General features: G+C 45.4%; 1 protein-coding gene and 1 non-coding gene across 3 annotated transcripts in view; one reads left to right on the top strand and one right to left on the bottom strand.

The window, feature by feature from the left end:
* SNX10 (sorting nexin 10) overlaps nucleotides 1-19,868 on the bottom strand; it is a 66,924-nt gene extending 47,056 nt beyond the window's left edge. Inside the window, exons 1-2 of one of the 2 annotated variants that reach the window (XM_028119267.2) lie at nucleotides 19,776-19,865; nucleotides 9,273-9,379 (exon numbers count right to left, since the gene is read on the bottom strand). The gene's annotated coding sequence lies outside the window, so the exon portion shown is untranslated. Of the gene's footprint in view, nucleotides 1-9,272; nucleotides 9,380-19,775 lie in introns of both variants that reach the window. The other variant, XM_028119266.2, reaches the window with a different exon arrangement.
* On the top strand, nucleotides 6,929-7,116 carry LOC114221253 (U2 spliceosomal RNA). Its single transcript, XR_003611712.1, has one exon. It is a non-coding gene; the product is annotated as a U2 spliceosomal RNA (small nuclear RNA).
* Nucleotides 19,869-22,920: the final 3,052 nt, after the last annotated feature.

Here is a 22,920-nt window from a genome sequence, read left to right as displayed (position 1 = left end):
TTTAACAAGTATCTTTTCAAAGTTTCCAAATGAACAGAAAACAGGGACAATAATAAAAACAGCTACTATTTCGGAGTGACAGCTATGTGCCGGCATTGTGCAGAGTATATTATGTGTACTGCCTCACTGGATTCCCACAACCACCCATTTTATAGATGAAGACACTAAAGCTTTGAGAGGTGAAGTAGCTTACTCAAGGTCATCACAAGGTCACCAATTCGTCCAAGAGCAATGCTGGAATTCAAACCCACCTGTCTAGTTAACCTCTGCTCACTTCTCCGATCTTGGTCCCCATCTCACTAACCCAGAGGAGCTTCCCTAACTCCCTCCAGCAAATTCAAACCCCCCTAGTTACACTTCCTTTGCACCATCATCTTCCTCTGTAGTTCTGGTCACATTGATATTTTTACCCTTACTTGCGTCAATACTGAATTAATGTCTGTCTCCCCACTAAACTGTAAGCTCAGAGACAGCTCAGGTCCTCACTGTGCTTGTTTACTTAGGATCTGACCTCTTACCACAGTACCAGGCACATAACGGGTTCTCCATACACATTTGCACCAATTGCATGAACATAAATATAATAAAAATAAATATAAATATAAATAAAAAATAAACAGTACTCAGAAATCAGCCAGCCACTTGGGCACTGCACCATGCACAGGTAGCCCAGTGGACATCCATGTGTGGCCACCACAACGCTACCTGCCCATTCTCAGGGACAAGGTAACAATCTTGGCAGAACTGGAAGAGGACCTTAAACACAAAACCTCCCAGTGGTGAGACACAGTATCATCTTCCCATCTGAAAGATGGCAGTACAAGAGCTGGACACTTCATCCACCCAATCAATACATCACTCATAATAAATCATGTTTCTGATTCCCTCTGATGAGGGAATCATGTTTCTGATTCTTTCCACTACATATGGCTTATTTCTACTTTGATTCTTTTTTTTAATTAAATAATTTTTTCTAAAGATTTTATTTTTAAGTAATCTCTACACCCAGTGTGTGGCTTGAACTCACAACCTCAAGATCAAGAGTCGCATGCTCCACCGTCTGAGCCAGCGAGGCGCCCCCCACCCTTGCTGTTCTGATTCTTTTTCCTGCTATTTTAATCTGCTTTCTAAGTCCCTTCCTTGAATATCTGTTTTCTCAAAACACTTGAAGCAGAATCACATGACGTTCACAGGCTATTTTCTTAACACTCAGCTACAAAACTGAAAGCAACTGGAAATAAAGGAAACTATATTCACAACAAAAAATAGTTATTAAATCTCAGCACTTCTTCACAAGTCACTGTCACAAGGAAAATTCCAAGGGTTTCAGAGTAAAATCTTTTTGTCTTTTTGGCCCAGCGTGGGGCCCAAACTCACAACCCCGAGATCAAGAGTTGCATGCTCCACCAACTGAGTCAGTCAAGCGCCCCTGAATTTTTTTTTTAAGATTTTTAAGTAATTTCTACTGCCAATGTGGGGCTTGAACTCACAACCCCGACATCAAGAGACATGCTTGAATGACTGAGCCAGCCAGGCGACCCTAAGCAAAATCTTTTAAGCAAGCCCTAGCACCATCCCATGTTATAGTCACTCAGAATATTAAAATGTAAAACAGTAAAAGCATTGAGTCCTTCATGAGAATGGACTATATTTTGGGGTGCCTGGCTGGCTCAGTCAGCAGAGCTTCATCCAACTCTTGATCCCAAGGTCATTAGTTCAAGCCCCATGTTGGGCATGGGGCCAACTTAAAAAAAAACAAAAACAAACAAAAAAGATAGTATTTGAGAAAGGACTATATTTTGAAAACATATCCACAGCAAGCGATTTTAGTCCAACAAGACAAAAAAGGAGTAACTTTTTTAAAAAGAAAACTGCATTTGCTACCTGTCAAAAAATTGGGTTTTTAAAGGGCTCAGGGTCTGATTAGCAGTCTGATGACAGCTACAACTTTGCAATGTTTTTTATTTTATTTTATTTATTTATTTTTGTTTTTTGTTTTTTATTTTTATACCACAGGTGAACACTGGGCTCTGAGAGGAGAGAGGAGGTGGAGATAATCTGGAGAGGGGGTCTTGTTACACAAATGCTCAGGATAGGGGAAAAAAACAAACTTAACCACACTGATTTGGTAGAGCCCCAAATTCATGAAAGCCCTACACAATCTAACCCTTTTTTAACATGCAATCTTTATAGGTATAGAATTCCTCTGAATATTCTTTTCAGAGCGTCACAGATACGGCAGGTCTCCCCGGCCGGGAAGAACAATCCTGGAGAACCCAGCTATGCAACCTCTTAGCCAAGAAAAGTACTGCAGGTGAGTGAAACAATAGCCTTGGGGAGGAAAGACATCAGCTTACAGGTTCTAACACGATCAAGTATCTGCTAGAAGAACCAATCTAGATAGCTGCTGTTCAATATGGTACTCATTGGTAACAATACCACACCGCATACTTAAAAACTTGTTAAGGGGCGCCTGGGTGGCTCAGTCAGTTAAGCATCTGACTCTTGATCCCAGCCCAGGTCTTGAGCTCCAGGTTATGAGTTCAAGCCCTGCGTTGGGCTCCATGCTGGCCGTGGAGCCTACTTAAAAGAAAAAAAAGAAAAAAGAAAAAAAAGCTGGTAAGAGGGTAGATCTCATATTAAGTGTTCTTACTACAATAAGAAAAAAATTTTTTAAATGATCATATATCTGCTAAGTGGTATTCTAGTTAGCCCACAGGAAGGACTGAGAAAGAGAAACTGCAGGATTCCCAAAATGTTGCAAAGATGTCCCTTTATGCCTCTTCTGTGAACGTACACACACACACACACACACACACACACACACACACACACACACACAACTAGCATCTTCCTCCTTTTCCCAGTTAACTTCTAAATCTTGATTCCTATGTGTGCTTCATGTATCTTCTTCATATAAACCCTTGGCCCTTTTGCAAGAGGCAGCACCGTGTATAAAAGAAAAAGAGGTTCTGTTTCCCAAGTCGGCTACCACCTGCGGGTGGAGTCACTCCAAGCCTGTTCCCTCAGGAAGAAGAAGGGTTGTGAAGCTACGGTCATGATCTCAAGGGCCCTGCATGAGCCCTCACGTGAAAGTTTTCAGAACTACATTCTTAAGAACTAGCCTCCACTTTGAATGAAGTGACCCACAGCCAGCCCTACGTGCAAACCATGAGCACCTTGAGCTTCCTCAGAATATAATTGTAAGCAACTCAAACTGCTTTATCACAATGGTCCTAAATCTCCAGTTACTCCTCCTGGCAACTATAATAAAGTCAAGAGGGACCAAAGCTTCCATCATTTGCTTCCCACAGGACTGGGAAGGAGGCAGCCCTGTGTCCAGGGAACACACCTCGCGCGCTCCCCTGTCAGGAGGACCATTCCTCCTGGCCTCGTTCTGAGAAGGCAGTGACAGGAAAGGCCAGGCGCCCGTCCAAACACCACCCAGATGCCAGCTGAGAGCCCCGGCAGAGGAAAAGAGAACCTCCACTGTGGGGTAGAGAAAGGAAAAGCAAAGCACTTGCAGATGTTTCCCCACCCACCACCCAGAAACCCAGGAGACCGGGAGCCCAGACTGCTGCTTCACCAGAAGGCCTCTGTCCGGCTCACCCGAAGGCCACCATGTACAATGACGACCTGGCCCTGTCACAGACATTACCTCGTACCCATATGCTGTCAACACACATGCTACTGTCTCTTGTTTGGGATCTGTCTCCCCGAGAGCAGGGGGGGCACTGTGCCAGTTTTATCACTAGTTTACACCAGCCACCATGTAGGTACTCGAGGACTACGAAACGGATGAGTGAACGAATACATGAATGAGTGATATCCTAGTCACAACAACCCAGTGAAGCGGGGAAAGTACTATGGTCTCTGTTTCTCAGGTAAGAAGAGACACCTAATGGAGGCGATGACTTGTCCAAGGACAGACAGGTCTGGGCGTTTCCTCACATGATCATAATAAATACACTCATTAGCACCTACCTGTCCCTTTGCACAAGTTCACTTCTCAGATAATGTAGGAGAGAAGAGGCCTTGAAAGACTGACACTCTAACATCTAAATTTTTAGGGGGTGAAAGTGAAAGTGAGAAGGAGGGGCAGAAGGATGAGATGGGTCAAGAGCATGGAGTTCTCGGGGAATGGGAAGGAAGGATGCACTGAGGACCCCCTATTTCAGAGACAGCTCCCTGAGAGGCCCTGGGCATCACAGAGTCTGCAGGAGGAATCTGAGCTGTGAGGAAAGAGGCATTTCCAAAAAGCAGAGGGGGAACACACAGGGACCAGGCAGCTGGTCTGGAAAATTCAGATTCCCATTTCTGCTTCCAATGCCCCACCTCAGGATCATTCTCTCCAAGAACTCCGAAGGTTCTGGTGGTTCATCTGCTCAAGAACCAGCTCTACATGTTGAGAGGACACAGACCCCAAATGGCCAGAAGGGAGCTGACTTCTGAAAGACAACGGGGATAGGCCCAGCCATTAGCCTGTGGGGAGCTGCTGAAGCCACATAGGTCAGGTTTCTGCTCCTCGATCTATGGGGACACAGAAGAGGCTGAAAGCTGGCTTTGAAGAAGTAGGTGACTATGAGTATCCACACAGAAGAGCCAACTATCGATACCAGAGTGTTCTCTAGAGACCCTGAACCCTGATTATCTAGTACTGATAAGATCCTAGATGGTGGCTCCTGAATCCCAATCCTGCAGGGTGGCAGAGGGAGCACCGAGGGTAATGAAGATGATCATCTTGGTTAGAGGTCAGGCCGCTCATTGTGAGGAGACAGAAAAGACAAGGGAAGTGGGAAGAAGACTCTGGAGTTCAGGCTCAGAAACCAAACCCGCCTCCCCACTTAAAGAAATCTGATCAGCACCCTTGCTCTACTCATTGTCAGCCTACCTGCTGAATCCTCCAGGGCACTAAGTGGATGCTCTGTAGGCCAGGTCCCCAGGCCACCATCATCTGGTTCCATGCTCCTAAACAGGCTTTCCACTCCTTCTCCCCACCGGGGCTCCCACCACTCGACTGAGAGCGGTGGGCATGCTGTCCCCAGATGCTCCACCACTGCCCTCTGCCTGCCTTTGCCTTACCCATCCATTAGGGCAAAATACCAACAGCAAACACTCCCACGCCCTTGGAATGGCCAGGAACCACTCCAGGCACCTGACACACACTAACATACTGACTCTGCACAACAGCCCTTTGAAGAGGCATTATTAGTATCCCCACTTTACAGATTAGAAAACTGAGGCACAGAGAGATTGACTTTCTCCAGGCCCCATAAGCTAGGAAGAGGCAGCGACAAGATTCAAGCCACAGTCAGCACCAGAGTCCTTCTTCCCAACCAGCAAGCTGCACTGCCTCTCATGGCACAACCCAGCCAGCCCCTCCTCCCCAAGCCTTCCCCAGCCCCTTCATGGACAGCTCCTTGCAAATCTTCATGCCACTTTCCACATTGGCATGGCATGATTATTGATTAGATTCTTGTCATCGCTTCCCTCCTAAATTAAAAAACCTAGGAGAGCAAGGCTTCGGGGTTATTTCTACATCATCTTTGTATTCATATCCTATAGCTGCTGTAACAAATTGTCATCAATTTTGTGGCTTAAAACAACACAGATTTATTATCGTGCAGCTCTGTAGCTCAGAAATCCAACACCAATCTCTCTTGGCTAAAATCAAGGCATCTGCCAGGCTGGGGGCTCTAAAGAAGAGATTGTTCCCTTGCCTTTTCCAGCTTCTAGAGGCTGCTAGCATTCCCTGGCTCCTGACCCCTTTCTCCATCTTCCAAACCAGCCACATATCATCTCTCTGACTCTTCTTCTGTGGGCACATCTCCCTCTGACCACAGCCAGAAAGGTTCTCTGCTTTTAAGGACCCATGTGATTAGACTGGGCCCACCTAGAAAACCCAGGATAATCTCATCTCGAGACCCTTAACTTAATCACATCCATCCTCGAATGCAAGGAAACATTCACAGGTTCTGGGGATTCGAACATGGACATCTTTGGGGCCATTACTCTACCACAATCTTTGTATGAATGTCTTGAACACAGTGCTCCCCTGACCAATATAGAACTGAACTGAATCCCCATCAGACTTCAGCTGCACCAGCTCCTGAATGCTTGATTATATGATCCTTCCACTGGCCTCTGATTGTAGTGTACATCAGTCTTGTGTGCCCAAAATGGCCAATAGCTCTTTGAAAGAATGTCTCCCCTTTTCATAGCCCCAAACTGTGATACTGGTGGACACATAAAGATGTGTAATAATCTGGGGATCAAACACAATGCTAATGAACCTATAGGTAGGTTCAGTCCCTATCTCAACAACTGTTTTATTTTCTATTTTTTGTTTCATATTTAATATTTATTAATTCTTAAAATATAACACTTATTTCAAAATGTAAAAAATACAAAATATATTATTCTATAATAATAAAAACTCTCCCTCTTTCTCCTCTTAGTCATTTTTTAGTATCCTTACAGAGCTATTTTACGCATATGCAAACACATACACATATTTATTATTCCCCCCTTCCCTTCCTGTAAATGGTAGACTCACTTACGGCCCTTTCTACACCTCGCTCTTTACTTAACCATGTAGACTGCTCCACAGCTGTCCACAGAGCATCCCTGTTCTCTTTTAGTGGCCGTGTCCTCCTCTGCTGTGCAAATGTAACGTAACTCATGTTCACCAGCTCCCACGGATAGACACTCTTGCCACGTAAACAGTGAATCCTGTGACTTTATCTCAAGGACAAATTTCTTTAAGTGGAATTTCTGAGTCAAGCCAGACCATGTGAATTATTAACTCTGACAGATACTGGCCATGTGGCCCCTATAGGAAACTAATACACATTCACCACACATGTATGTGTGAGTTTTGTTTTCCCATTAACTCCCTAACATGGATGGTTTTCAAAATGTTATCTTTATCGCTTCTCGGCCTTTTGGCTAAGATCAAGTGCAAAATGTTTTTATCTTTGTCAATCCCAGATAGGTGAAATGTGTTAATATTTCAGGGCAATCTAATCAGAATTTTAAAAATTACATGTGAGGTCAAGCATTTTTTATGTGTTTAGGAGCCACTAAATTATTTTCTATGGATTGTTTCTTCATATCCTTTGACCATTTTCCTATGGTATGTTTGTTCTTTTCCTTATTGATTCGTAGGAGTTTTTTACATATTAGGAAAAATAATCCTTAATACATGATATAAAATGCAAATATGTTTTTCTGATTTGTAATCTTTTACTTTGCTCATGGGGGTTCTGCTATGCCAACTGTTTTTAGGTAATGAATTCTATCAAACATTTCCTTATGGCTTCTAATTTTGTACCATACTTAGAAAGCCCATTCCTACTGCAAAGTTATAAAAATATTCTCCTTTGGATTATTCCAGAAACCAAACATCTATAAGCAGTGAAAAGTTATTTTCTATGGTCATGAATTACATCCTGGCCATAAATGCTATTAGCCATAATGCACACACATGGAATTTAAGGTTTTTAAAGTAACTTTTATTTTCTAACGTTCTGCAGTTTAGAAAGCACTGTCCCATGACAGTTGGTGAGGCAATCAACTTATCTGTCTCATTTTACAGAAGAGAATACCAATACCCAGAGAGGATAAATGACCACCGAAAGCCACACCATGTGGTCCAGACTCAAACCGAGGGCTCCTAAATGCCGGAAACTGCTCTCCTCTCCCCTGTACCTCTTCTCTTAACAAAAGGACAACATCCACATGCATTAAAATCTTAAAGGACATCTCCAAAGTCATTTCTAAATAATTTCAAAAGAAAGCGAATAATAACTTTTCTATTCAAAGAACAGTATTTAAGTGGGTCACACAGTGATCCAATTAAACAGTGACTCATCCTCAAATGCCCATGCCAATGTTCTCACCAATTGACAGAATTCCATGTTCTACAGTGTGCCTATATGACCTCACAAATTTAATTGAAAATTCAGAGATGTAAAAGTTCCCAAGAGGGGCGCCTGGGTGGCTCAGTCGGTTAAGTGTCTGCCTTCAGCTCAGGTCATGATGATCTCAGGGTCCTGGGATCGAGCCCCATGCAGGGCTCCCTGCTCAGCAAGGAGTCTGCTTCTCCCTCTCCCTCTGTTCCTAATGCCTGCTTGTGCGGTCTCTCTCTCAAATAAATAAAATCTTAATAAATAAATAAATAAAATAAAAGTTCCCAAGATTCCATGGCTTCAGAGTGGATCAGGATGAGCAGGGCTTATTTTGAGGAAGGGGAGAAAGTGAGGTGTATCCAAATCATGGAGGGTTCTTTTCAAATCTCACATACCACAGCATTCTCCATCACCAACCCCTCAACAGTCCCACCCCAGAAGGTCACTGCACGCCCCCTCAAATGTATTGATGAAAGAAACTTTTTGAAAACCACTGTTTCAGAGGACATGGTCTATATTTGTACAACCCCTACAAAGCACACTCCTCTGGTTCTCCAACCAACACCTTGTCTCAACTCCTCTGCACACTCATGGTGACTAATTGCCATATAGGTCAGTTCTGAAACTCCCACCTCAGGCCTCTTATTTTCTCTGATGGCCCCTCCCACCTTCCCACCCAACCGACCATGGTGGCTCCTTCCCATCCTGCAGGTCTTGGTTTAAATGCCACCTCCTAGGGCACCTGGGTGGCTCAGTCGGTTAAGCATCTGCCTTCAGCTCAGGTCATGATTCTGGAGTCCCAGGATCGAGCCCCGCATCAGGCTCCCTGCAGCAGGGAGTCTGCTTCTCCTTCTCCCTCTGCTCCTTCCCCTGCTCATGCTCTCTCTCTCTCTTTCTCTCTTACTCTCTCAAATAAATAAATAAAATCTTTAAAAAAAGTAATAATAAATAAATAAATGCCACCTCCTCGGAGGGGCCTCCCCTGACCACCCACTAAAGCAAACTCCCCCAGTAATGCTCTGCCTTTTTATTTTCTCCTTAGGATTTATCACAGTCTGTATTATTTTATCTATTAATCTATAGATTGTTGTTTATTATCTGTCCTCTCAAAGGTCCCATGAGGGCAGGGACCTTGTCCAAATCATTCACGCTTTATAACCCAAGCACTTAGCAGAGTGCCTGCCATATAGTAAGTGCCCAATACATATTGGGTCAATTAAATTTGATTGAATTAGTCCCAACTAATTTTCTCCACATCTGCATCACCATCAAGTTTCAAAGCAGCACAACCACATGGGCTGGGAGGCGGGGCAGAAGAACAGGGGGCCTACCTCCCCTGCCAGCCCTCTGTTCGTCACTCACCTTGGGAGAAAAGAAAGCTTCTAGCCAGCAACAGCCCAGAGGGGAATGTCTTCAAGACCACACGTCTTCCTCTATTGTTTTCTATCTTTCCTCCTGACCTACCTCCACTGGATGGTGAAGGATGAGAATGGGAAGTAACATTAGTTATGCCACTAATAATCAGAAATAGTAATCAAAGTAAAAACAGCAGATTGCTAACTATGTGCCAGACACTGTGAGGGGCCTGTAACGTGAATTATCTCATCTAATCCTCGAGATACTTGTACTTCAATTTTACAAATAAGGAGACCGTGCCCAGGGTCATGTGGCTAAGGAAGTGAAGGAGCCAGGATCGGAAGCCAGGTAACTAGCCGCCCTCCTTACCACAGGGACCCCCTATGCCCAGCATGGCATCCGTGCTACATCCTTAGAAATAAATGCATGAAAGATAGCAACCAATAAAATGAGTTATTAATGTCTCAAATGCTTTAGGGAGGTGAGGTGGGGGCAGAGTTCTATCTGTATCTGAGCCTGGGAGAGTCAGCAGCCGAACATCTAGACATGCCTTTCTCATCCTCAGAAAGGAGTAATACTGAGAGAAGGGTAGGACCCTCCCATGAGAGACCTCTTTAGTGTCAGGGGCTCTAAAGGACCCTCTAAGAATAGGAGACAATGACAATTCAGTTCAATAAGTAATCACTGAGCACCTACTGTGTGACATTCTAGGTCTGGTCTTGGTGAGGAGCATTTTTTTTTTTTTTTAATGGTTAAGTTACACTCTCTGAGTTCTATGACCTAAAGATGCCCAGACACAGATATGAAACAGTTCACTCGTCATGCAAAGCTCACTGTATGTGGGGAAAAAAAAGACAGCACTGATAACAAGGCTACCGGCAAGAATGGAGAGGGAGAGGCTTCATGGACAAGGTGGGGCTTGATGAGGCCTTGACACTTGCATTAGGACAAGCACAGAAAACAGGACCAGGTGATTAAGAAGCAGTACCACTTTTGGAGATCTAGAGATCCAGCGCCCCAGGAGTGGAGGAGCTATGTTGGTAGAATATTGCAAGGAAATAAGTCTAGAAGGCTTCCTATGGGCATCTAGGATGGGAAAGTCCCCTGAAGGATAAGAGGAGGAATTTGAACAGTCCTGCTGGAAGGCAGGGATGAGTGAGTTTCCATGACATGATGGCAGTGACTCATCTGGGGATGGGGTGGAGGATGGACTGACAGGGAGAGAAATTATAGGCTGGGGACCTCACCAGGGGGTTGCTAGGATGCTCTGGCCTGTGGGAGAGATCACGGACCCAAGGTGAGCAGCGGGGGGGATGGAAAACTACTTGAAAGTAACAAGAAGCAGGACACAGAGGGTGTTGGGGGCAGTGAAACTATTCTATAGGCCACTAGAATAGTGGACACATGTCAGACCCTTGTCAAAACCCATAGGGTGTACAGCGCGGTGAGTGAACCTTGATGTAAAGTGTGGACTTTGGGGGATGATGGGGGAGGGAAGGCTGGCAGTATATAGCATCTCTCTGCGCTCTCCCCCATGTCTGCTGTGAACCTAAAACTGCTCTTAAAAAAAAAAAAAAAAGGAAAACAGTATGGAGTTCCTCAAAAAGTTGAAAATAGAGCTGCCCTATGACCCAGCAATTGCACTACTGAGTATTTACCCCAAAGATACAAAGGGTGATACAAAGGGTATAGTGGTCTGAAGGGGTATGGTGCACCCTGATGTTTATAGCAGCAATGTCCACAATAGCCAAACTATGGAAAGAGCCAAGATGTCCATCGACAGATGAATGCATAAAGAAGATGTGGTATATATACACACACACACACACACACACACACACACACACACACAGGAATATTCTGCAGCCATCAAAAGGAATGAAATCTTGCCATTTGCAACGACATGGATGGAACTGGAGGGTATTATGCTGAGCGAAATAAGTCAATCAGAGAAAGACAAGTATCATATGACCTCACTGATATGAGGAATTCTTAATCTCAGGAAAAAAACTGAGGGTTGCTGGAGTGGGGGGGGTGGGAGGGATGGGGTGGCTGGGTGATAGACATTGGGGAGGGTATGTGCTATGGTGAGCGCTGTGAATTGTGCAAGACTGTTGAATCACAGAAACAAATAATACATTATATGTTAAAAAAAAAGATAGTAGGAAGGGAAAAATGAAGGGGGGAAATCGGAGGGGGAGACGAACCATGAGAGACGATGGACTCTGAAAAACAAACTGAGGGTTCTAGAGGGGAGGGAGTGGGGCGATGGCTTAGCCTGGTGATGGGTATTAAAGAGGGCACGTTCTGCGTGGAGCACTGGGTGTTATGCACAAACAATGAATCATGGAACACTACATCACAAACTAATGATGTAATGTATGGTTATTAACATAACATAATAAAATTTAAAAATGTAAAATAAAAAAAGTCTACTTAAAAATACGTACATAATGAGAAAAACTTGGACAAGAGCATGATGGGGAAAAGGGAGTCAAGGATGACTCAGCAGGCAGGTGACTGGAAAAAGACTGGTCACCGGCAGAAAGCAGTTGGAAAGGGGACGCCTGTTTTCAGAGCTGAGCGAGAAAGATGAGGTCAGGTGGGAACATGCTGAGACGATGTAGGATATCCACACAAAACCACCTTCAGGCACTTGGAGAACAGTTGGGACTGAGAGAAGAACAGGGGACGGGTAGGCAAATTCGAGACAAAAGTGAGCATTACATGTTCCTCTTCCAAACCAAGTGACAGATTCCCTTTCAGAAAGGAAAAGCATTGCAACACACTGGAAATAACAAGCGTCCCACCGAGCTGGCCGCCTCTGTCACAAAGAAGTGCTACTTAGGTTTGTTCACTTGTGAGAAACTTGGTTGCTTTTGAGAAGAGCGACATCGGGAATTGTGATCTACTGGTCAAGTTCAAATCTGCCCGAAGTTACATCAGTCCAGATATGAAGGACTGGCAAGTAAGGTGAGGGCCAACCGAAAAGGGAGATTTTACCTTTGATTCCCCCTAAGAGGAGCCGGAAGGCCCAGCGAACCGGAAAGCAGAGAAGCTGTCCAGCACCAAGCAGCCTGGCTGTGAATTTCCACTCTGCCCTTTGCCAAAGGACAGTATTTAACCTTTTTGTGCCTCGGTTTCCTCACCTGTAAAAAGGGGGACACCTGCCTACTTTGTGGATCTGTTGCAAAGAGCAAACGTGGAGGTGTGTGCCTAGGGCTTGCTGTGTCAGCCACTGTCACTGTTCACTACCAGCCATCCTAGATTTTTCCAAGACCTTGGAGGTAAAAATGCTGAGGTCTCTTCCTCGGGATCACAAAGCACTTGCTCCTTTAAAAAAAAAAATGTTCTCTTCAAGTATCTGTTTTGTCAGATGGAATAGTAGTATTTTCAGAAGCAGAAAATTTTAGATCTCTATGCTCTGAAACTCTTGGCCATTGCCTGCAGCAAATCATTCCCCCAGGGATGTCCAACGCCTGACCTTGATCCAAGACGGTGAAGATAAGCCAGATAGAAAGTTCTTTTTAAAGTGGGTGAAATACCCTTAATAAGTGAAAAAAAATCTCTTATGATTTATAAATAATAAACATAAATGAATCTTGAATGAATGAATGAATGAATGAATAAAGTAAGTAAGAAAGTAAATAAGTAAGTAAAATACCAAAGTTATTATTCCTTAAATTATTTGCCAAAGCGCTGACTGTAATCCAAGGGCGTTTGACACGTGTTTGTTTACAGACTTGGTTTAGCAAAGTTCTCAAAACAGAGGTCACAGTTTTTCAAGGTTTCTCAGCTGTCAGGGAAATGAGCTGACTAGAAAAAACCAGCATCCGGTCTGCACCTTCTTGTAAATCACTGCACTGATTACCTGGCATAGGAATTTTCATGTGTGTTCAAGCAGAAGGAGGCCAGATTCTCGGGGTCTGTTCATCCATAGGTGGCTGATAAAAAGGTTCTGCCTCCTGCTCTGAGATACCAGAACCCAGAGCTATGATAATACCACCCCCCAACCCAGCTGGGAACCCAGAGCTGCTGCAAGGACAACTGTCTTCTCCCCTTTTTTCCTTTCTCTCCAGCTCTTCCAAATGCCACTTTACAATAAGGACAGCTGCTATGTCAGTAAGGGAAGAAAATTATCAGGTAATAGAAAACTCTTCTTTGCGTGTTTGTATTTCTAAGTCCTAAGGAGCACAGGTTCCTAACACACAAAGCGCCTACACTTTGAACTGTTTGGGTCTGTAAGTTTGAGGAAGGAACTGGGGAGTAGCCATAGTCATAGAGGGAAAAGCCTGCAGCTCAGACGAAAGTGAGGAGGGAGGGACAGGGCTCAGAGGCAGAGAGAGGGTAGGTCAGGAGCCGCACGGGCCGACTTCTCCCTAACCTAGGTAAGTTCACTGAATGGTAGCACAGATTCCTTCACCAGTATGTCAGGGCTGACACGAAGGTAAAACCGAGAGAGCAGGGGAGCCCTCTCCCACTCGCACCCTAGGGAATTAGCAGAAACCCTGGGAGGATCTGGAATTCCCCAGGCCATGGGCTTGTGGGTTCTCACCAAGGTTTATTAGTTCTCTAAGGAACAGGAGGACCCCGATGCCACCTGGCTTAAAAGAGAATGTGCCTTTCCTCCCCAAAACTAGTTAAACAGTCTGATTTTACTACCTAACATCAAAACACCACAGGAACGCATCCAAAAGCAAAGCATGAAGGGACATCCACCCCATTTCGCTTGCACTCCACAGGTTTCACCTGGCACCCAGGTTCTCTCAGTGAAAGGTGGTAAACTGGGACAGAACCAAACAAGCAGTAGTGGACAAGGTGGGTGTGCCTCTCCAGATGCACCCCCACTTCTTTGAAACCAGTCTCCAAAAGGTCAAGCTCGTATAGTGTGACCCCCACCCCAACCCTCTGCCATCCACCCCACACTCAGGGCCCTGCCACCGGTTTCGGCCATTTGCAGGGACCATCCAGTCCACACTGTGGGGCTGGCAAATCAAGGGGATGACAGGTTCCAGTGTATGTTCTAAAAAAGATTACTCTGGGGGCGCCTGGGTGGCTCAGTCCGTTAAGCATCCAACTCTTGGATTCGGCTCAGGTCATGATCTCATGGTTCCTCCGGCTCCATGCTCAGCAGGAGTCTGCTTGGATATTCTCTCCCTCTGCCCCTTCCCTCGCTCTCTCTCTCTCAAATAAATAAATAAATAAATAAATCTTTAAAAAAAAAAAAGATTACTCTGGGGGCGCCTGGGTGGTTCAGTCCCTTAAGCGTCTGCCTTGGACTCAGGTCATGATCCCACAGTCCTGGGATAGAGCCCCACATAGGGCTCTCCTCTCAGTAGGAAGCCTGCTTCTCCCTCTCCCTCTGCCCCTCCCCCTGCTCGTGCTGTGTCTCTCTCCCTCTCAAATAAATAAAATCTTAAAAAAAAAAAGATTACTCTGGCTGATATGGGAAATTGGATTGGAGGGGAGCAGAGTGGAACGAGAGACGGGGTCAGAAGCTGATTAAGGGGGAGCTGGGGCAGGGAGCAGAGCAGACAGATGGGAAAATCAGCCAAGACCTTGAGCTGGCTTGGGGGGGGGTGGGATGGAGAAATGGCTCCAGGGTGCTAGCCTGGACAAACAGGCAGATGGCAGTAATAATTTCTTCAGATGGGCAAGGGAGGAGGATGAGAGTGGGGAGCAGAGGAGGAATGACCAAGAAGTTAAAGAAGCTCCAGCTTCCGAGGCCACAGTCTACACAGACACCTCCGTGGTCCTGTACTGCATTTTGCATTCACAATGCTGTGTTCTTTTTCTTAAAGAGGGCCCCCAAATTGCCTAGGTGTTCGGCCCTACAAAACTGGGGAGGGAATGATCAATAGTGTTGGGCAAATTAATTAAAATGTCTGAGACACATCCAAGGAGTCAGATTCAATGTGAACTACATAATCCTGGAGCTCCCAAGAGAGCCAGACATCAGCATCCAGGAATTGATGGTTTGAAGTCACAGAAATGAATAAAACCGCTGGTCCAGTGTTTGTCATTGCACCTGGATCATGTGCGAATCAAGATACAGATTCCCAGGTCTTATTCCAGACCTACTGAATTAGACTATTTGGAAGAAAGGCACAGAAATCTGCTTTAACAAGTTTCCCAGATAATTCGTACGCACAAAAACATCTCAGGAGAAAGCGTGGAGAAACAAAAGAGGACCCAGGATGGGCCGAGGAGCTACCAACTGGAGGGGTCAGTGGGGCAGTGGAAGAACATGCAAGGGAACAGATCACTGATCTGGTCATTAATAAAGTTAAACATTTTTATATACACATGTGAATTACCTACTAATAGCCTTTGCCCATATTTCTATTGTTTTTTTTTCTATTGATTTCTAAGACTCCATTCCTGTTATATATTTTGCAACTATTTGCTTTACTAATTTGTCATCTGCCTTTCAACTTCATGACATCTTTTTTCTTACAGAAGTGTAATGTTTCATAAAGTTAAATCAATATTTTCCTTCATGGTTTCTGAGTTTTATTAAAGTTGGCAAACTCCAATAAATAAATAACTCCAAAGTTATTTTTAAAAGCCATCTATGTATATATTTTGATATCTATAATTTGGTTTTGACATTTAATCTTTACTCTAAATGGAATGTGTTTTTATGAATGGTGTGAGGCAACCGTCTCAACAGACTTTACTGAAGACTTTACCTTCAGTTCCCGTCTTCACAACAGAACCATTTCTGGACTCCCCATCCCTGGACCTACGGGATATATTTTGAAATCTGGCTGAACAATACATTTCAAAATGTATTGCCTATCAGTACACAGCTACTTTTCCAGGTAAACTTTATCAGTTTGTAAAAATTAAAGGAAGTTACAGGGCTGGCTTAAACTCATAAAGATCTCATGACGTTGGGGCGCCTAGGTGGCTCAGTCGTTAGGCGTCTGCCTTCGGCTCGGATCATCCCAGGGTCCTGGGATCGAGCCCTGTGAACCCTGCTTCTCCTTCCCCTAGTCCCCCTGCTTGTGTTCCCTCTCGCTGTCTCTCTCTCTCTCTGTCAAATAAATAAATAAAATCTTTAAAAAAAAAAAAAAGATCTCATGACCTTTTAGTCTTGCTTAGTCATTGGAGCATCAGCCTTTGGCCAGGAGGTGGCCTTACTTCCTAGTGACACACACTACACAGAAATCTCAGACTTCATGGAATTTTGAATTTACAAACCTCTCAGCAAAAACGTTTTAACGCTACAATTCTGCCAAGAGGCCCGCATGGCCTCTTTGTGACTCAACCAATGCATGCTCTGAATCTCTCTCCATCTTCTCCTCAATTTTTATGCTCCTGGCTCATACCTTTACAGAGTTGCCGATGCCCATTCTGAATCACAGTAAAGTGGTTCAGTTAATAATGTGACATGCCAAAGGATGCTCTATTTTAAGAGGCACTTCCAGGAAGCTTTGCTGGCCTCAAACACTGTGGCAGCCTTATAGGAGAGGAGGGAGTCTTTTGGCATCTCATAATTTATTCACCTGGCACCACTTATTCCAAAGGGAGATAAGGGAATGTGATGGAAAGAAGAGGAGACCAGGGAACCTGAGTTTTAGCCCCCTTTCTACTTCTAATGAGCTGTGTAGTTCAGATTAAGTTATTCTGCCTCTCCACTGGGCCTCCGCTGCCTCATTTGTAAAATGAGATTATTGGAACAGAATGGGCATTTCTAACTTTGCTTTCCACCACAGGTGACCCTTTAAAAATCGGAAGTAAGCTATAGATTCTCTCCCCCAGAATAATGCACCTTTGCACATGAGTATAAAATCAGACATTTTCAGGGGGTTCACAGATCCCCTAAAGCCTATCTTTGTATTCCTAGGATCAAGATCACAGAGACCTACCACAAGCTATTAAAAATAACAGAGAATACAACAAATATACACAGAATCACAAAACCTTAAGCTAAGTTGAATCACTTGCAGAACTAAGAGCATCTCCCCTGCAGATCCTAGGAGTAGGGAGTAGTTATTTAGGGAAAAATAAATGAAAGTGCCAATAAGACTTGCCCTTGATTGAGGCCTGGCTCAGCCCTTTCCCTACATTCACAGGGGACTGGGTGAGACCTCCCATTCCAGAGCCAGGCTGCCCAGTTCAAGTCTTGGCTCCATCATCTACTGGTTGTCTGCCCTGGGCTCTGTGACAGTTTCTTCATCTATAACAAAAAAAGGAGGGTAAGGGAGTAGAAATAGTACCAATCTCAAGGACTGTTAATAATATACATAGGGTATTTGAAGCAGGGCCTGGCCTACAGTAAGCCCTAAATGATTATCAGCTACTCTAGAAAGGTGGAACACATTTACTGAGTGGTTAAAATTATGAGCTGTGAAGTTTAGGGAAGTCTTAAATACCTTGATGCCTTAGTTTTCCCAGATGTAAATAGGATCTGCTTCATCAGTTTGTGGTGGGGATTAATGAGATTGTCACATAAAAACTCTCACAATGCCTACCACATAGTAAGAGCTCAATAAATGTCAGCTGTTGCTATTAACAATTCTGGGGGGAAGGATTATCACTACCTTTTTTTTTTAATTTCCGAATAAAGGATAAGTTATCGTGCCCTGCTGATAGTACCTCAGCTAGCAAATGACTGTGTCAAGACTTCAACTGTGATGAGTCTGAAACCAGAATCTGTGAGCACTACCCTGTACTATCTCTTATTTGAACAGGGCTAAGAGAGCAGAAATGCTGACTCATACCTACTACCTTACCAAGAGAAAGAGGTGGGTGATAACAGTCTAAAATTTGGGGTATTCTCCATGGGGGTCAACCCGGACTTTGGCAAAAAGCCCCTCTTTGCCACTCTTAGAAATGAAAGACTACAGAGGCTGGAACCCTGTCTCTACCAGTTCTAAGCCTTTCACAAGCGTTGCTAAACCACAGCAATGACACCGAAAGAGGAAAAAAGAAGCCATTTCCCATAATAGCTTAACTAACAAAGTGAACCCTTTAAAATGAAAGTAGAGACCCTAAGGCTGAAAAAAGATATCAAGAGTGCTCCAAAGCCACGTAAAAAACTGCGGTCTAGAACACAAACGAGAGTCTTTAATTAACACATTTTTATTTAGAAAAGAATGACAGTTTATATCTATTTTTTGGGATCTCAAGCTCCAGGAGGCCTTCCCCTAAGTAAAAGAAGAGGAAGTTCCCAGCACAACCCACAGTGGCGGAGAGAGAAGTGGAGTGCCAATCAAGAGACCCCTTGGTGAGGCGCAGGTCCCCACTCTTTCGACACCAATTTCCTCCCCATTGAAACGGTACAGTGGGCACTGAGAACTTGCGAAACGGGCCACCGGAAGAAACAGGATGATCAGTTCAATAGAAGTCGGTGCTAATCACGTTGCTTCACATCTTCATATACTGACTACTAAATGTATTTTGTGTACCTTTATCCAAAACATGCCCAGGGGTCGATCTTCAATCTACCATTGCTTAGAACAAAAGAGGCCTGAGGGATAGCCACCAAAGAGGCCTGAGGGATAGCCACCCCTGGAAGCGACGGCCCGAAGCGGCAGGAGCCCTCCCCCACGTAACTGGTACCCCGCTTCTGGGGCTGAGGTCGGTCCTCGCTGGCTCTCTCCCGCGTCCACCTCACCCCGCGGCGGCGCTCAGCCCCAGGGGAGGACCGCGAGGTCGCCATTCCAAGCCCGCCCCCCGCCCCGAGGATGGGAGTCAGAAGCCCCCTGGAATCTAGACCTGTTTCTGCTTCCATCTGGCTGAAGGGCTCCCCTCCCCGGGCCTTAGTTTCCCCGTCCTTAGAAGGAGATCACGTGAAAGCCTCGTTCCTGCTCTAAATTTCTAATTCCATCACTCTTACAAGTAAACGTGTCTCGCAGAAATAGACGCCCTTCCCCTCAAGCAGGACAGCTGCCTGCGTCCCCGTGACCATTCCCCTCAACAACCCGTGCAATCTCACAGAAGTATAATGCATCAGAACTGAAAAACAGGCTGTTGCTTTCCCGAGGCACCAAACCTGGTCATCATCATCATCAGTCAACATGGATTTTCTCTCGGGCCTCTTCCCTCGATCCCGCAATCCCACGAAAACCCCTGCCTACCCTTCCCAGTTTCTAAACTCAAAGCTACCCCTTTCATGGGTTAAAAGAAAAAAAAAAAATACCCACCCAAAGCCGGCCTGGTGTAAGGTGCCACACCACTTTTTCTGGCATCCAGGGTTCCACCTCCGCCCCACCCTCTCCCCGGGGTGTCTTTTTAGCCGTGAACCCCTGGATCGGGACGTAATACTCCCCATGCCCTCCCCTGGCAAACGGGCCGACCCCTTCTTCCTCCCCTGCACATCCCGGCTGGGAAGGTGGCAGCTCCCCGGCTTCAATCCCGGGAGACCCAAGCTCTTCCCAGCCCGCAGGCAGCGGCACCTGGGGGCAGCGGGCCCTCTGGAAAGAAAAGGGCAGCCCTCGGCCGCGGCCCCCACCCGGGCGGTGCGCGGGCAGGCCTCCCCGCAGGGCTCCTGTCACTTACGGACGGCTCCTCCGGGCAGGGCCAAGCCGGCGGGCTGGCAGGCGGCGGAGTTTGCTGACTCAAAGGCACGGCGGCGGCGGCGGCGAGCGCCCAAGAGCGCACCCGAGCGCAGCCCCGCGCGCCCCGCGCACGTAGCGGCCCCGCGCCCGCGCTCAGCGCCCGCAGACCTCGTGGGGCCGCCCGGCCTCCCGCTTCCGCCGCCCCGACCGCCGCCGCCGCCGCCGCCGCCTGCCGCCGCACCACCCAGTCCAGGTACGGCTCCGCGCCGCCCGCAAGCCCCGCCCTCCTGCCCGAGGAAGATGAGGCGCACCCTCGGCCCGCTGGGCTGCGGCGGGCAGTGCAGCCGCCGGGGGGCGCGGCGGAGCCCCGATTCCGCCTTCTGCGTCCGCCAAATCGGGAGGGAATACCGGCGCTTGCCGGCACACTAAAACTGAAGGTATGCAAGGGGCATCCTCTGGAATCACCACTTGAAAGCCACCTGCAGTTTGCTAATCCCGCCCCCTTAGTGAGGGGGAGGATTGATGAACCGGGAGAGAGATGGATAGATAACGTGACCAACAAGGAAGGTTGAATGTTAATGGTAGAATCTAGGTGGTGGACATATGGGGTGTTTACTGTAAAGGTCTTTCAACTTTGCTGTATATTTGAATTTTTTCGTAATAAAACTTCTAGGGAAAAGAAATGAGATCTGCCAAGGGGCCTGAATCAGGAAACCATTTCCCAAATGGCACGTTGGCCTGAGTGTGACCCACCTGTTTGCATGGAAAACCCCAAGAATCACTTAAACAGCTCCTGGATGCCTACGGGCCAGAATAATAACGTAGCCTTATACTTCATTTTTCAAGCACAAATTTTCCCATTAGACAGCCGGCTGCAGATTATCATTCAGGGCCATTCCAGGCCCATCTGAAAATGTGCCTATCTATCCTCCACACCTACTGACTTTGCCTAACAAAACTTCTAAATCTACAAAGTAGTGTCTTAACGTCTTGGGTGCTGAACGTGCAGCTCTGGATCTTGAAGCTCTGGTGTAAAAAAAAAAAAAAAAATTAACAGTAAATTTAAAGATCTTATTGGCTTTATTCACCGATACACGAATCTGGAGGCATCCCAACTAGCAGATAGAAAGCTCTGAGGAACTGTACAATATGGAAGAGTTTATAGGCAGAAGGAAGCAGGACAAGTTATAGGAACAAAAAGCGGGTTGGTTGCGGTCAGGTTATTTTCCTTTAGGGTTTAGCCGGGGCCTATCAGGCAGATTCCCTAGCCAGTGCGGACCAGGTTATTCCTGATTGACTGGTTTAAGATTCCATTTCTGGGAGACACTAAAACTAAGGAAGTCTCAGTTTGGTGATGTGGGGCTTAGCATAACTGACTCCATTTGGGGCCTGTTGTCTTGTTTTTAACATTGCTATTTAATTTCTAAAATCGCACGCAAGTCATATTACACAAGTAACTGTAAACATGATCGCTTTTGAAAATCAAATTAAAGTGTATTTTTTAAATTCTTGTTCCTTCGCTCCACAAAGAAAAGCATTGACTGGAAAACAAAATAAAGCGTATGTCTAAGATCCCAAGAGATTCTGGAAAATTAAAATCTTTCTGAATGTATTATTGTCAAAGCACAACCTTACAGCTGTAGACAGAGTAGCAAAAAACCTTTGGAGAGTCTATAGGAAGTCGTTTAAATATCTGTTAGAATTATGACCCTAACAGAGAGGAAGAATATGAAAAGAATTCAGAATAGAATGAAGCAATAATGGAGTATTTTAATCCACTCCATGGGTTTCGCAGCTGGATGGCGTTACAGGCTTGAAAATTGTAATGTGCAGCCTGAATCCAGGGAATGGAGCTAAGTGACCACCACCTTTTTAGGTTCTGACTTTGCTATACCATCGGTGGGCAGGTAAAAAACTAGGACTTTCTGGTGCTTAAGAAATCCTAGCCAGCTGAGAAAATCACCATAAAATTGCTTTTAAGAAGAGATTCTTTTAACTGCCAAATCCTGCCTGACAGTGGCTGCTGGTATCCAGTTAACTGAGTTTAAACCCTAGCTTTACCACCTTTCATTATATGATTTGGGGAAAATAACTTAAACTTTTGTGCCTCATTTTCCCATATGAAAAAGGATGGTAAGAGGGGCGCCTGAGTGGCTCAGTCGTTAAGCGTCTGCCTTCGACTCAGGTCATGATCCCAGGGTCCTGGGATCGAGCCCCGCATCGAGCCCCGCATCGAGCCCCACATTGGGCTCCCTGCTCTGCGGGAAGCCTGCTTCTCCCTCTCCCAGTCCCCCTGCTTGTGTTCCCTCTCTCGCTGCCTCTGTCTGAAATAAACAAATGAAATCTTAAAAAGAAAAGAAAAAGTATAGTAAGAATAGCACCAGCCACCTAGGGTTGTTGTGGCCGTTAAGTGAAATAATCTAGGTATGGGGCGCCTCACTGGCCCAGTTAGTAGAGCATGTAACTCTTGGTCTTGGGGTCATGAGTTTGAGCCCCTTGTTGAGTGTAGAGATTGCTTTAGAAAAAAAGGTAAAATACTTCAAAAAAAATTTTTTTAATAATGCAGGTAAAGTTCTTGGAACTGTGCTGGGTAATAAATATATTTATTATTATAATTTTATTATAACTGTTATTATAATTTGAACCTCTTTTCTAATCTCTTCCATCTCCAACCTACCCTTAGTAGAAATATTAAGGAAAGCCACCTCCAGTACCCTAGCTCAAAAGAACACTGAGTTCTTCCTCCATCCCCTGGGAAGATTGCAAAATCCACAGGCAGTAAAAATGGACGTGGCCTGGACCCAGTGTTCAGAAATTATAACTAGCCGATACTATACAGAACATTACATCAAAAACTCTTTTTTTAAAAAAGACTTGATTTATTTATTTGAGAGAGAGCATAGATGGAGAAGCAGACTCCCCACTGGGCAGATCGAACTCGGGGTTCGATCCCAGGATCCCGGGATCATGACCTCAGCTGAAGGCAGATGCCTAACTGAGCCACCCGGGTGCCCACATTAAAAACCCATTATCTTTAAATTTACATAAATGGTCCTGCCTTCTTGAGAAACATTGTCATGGTAGATATAATGTACAGAAGATGGCTTTTCTCACTCATCAATAAGGGATATGAGCCAAAAACTTAA

Source organism: Eumetopias jubatus, unplaced genomic scaffold (genome assembly GCF_037043125.1).
Source record: "Eumetopias jubatus isolate StellerSeaLion01/CBP00866 unplaced genomic scaffold, mEumJub1_p1.0 scaffold_14, whole genome shotgun sequence".
Taxonomy (NCBI): domain Eukaryota; kingdom Metazoa; phylum Chordata; class Mammalia; order Carnivora; family Otariidae; genus Eumetopias; species Eumetopias jubatus.
Note: the sequence above shows the minus strand (reverse complement) of the source record. Positions and strands in the feature narration are given on the sequence as shown.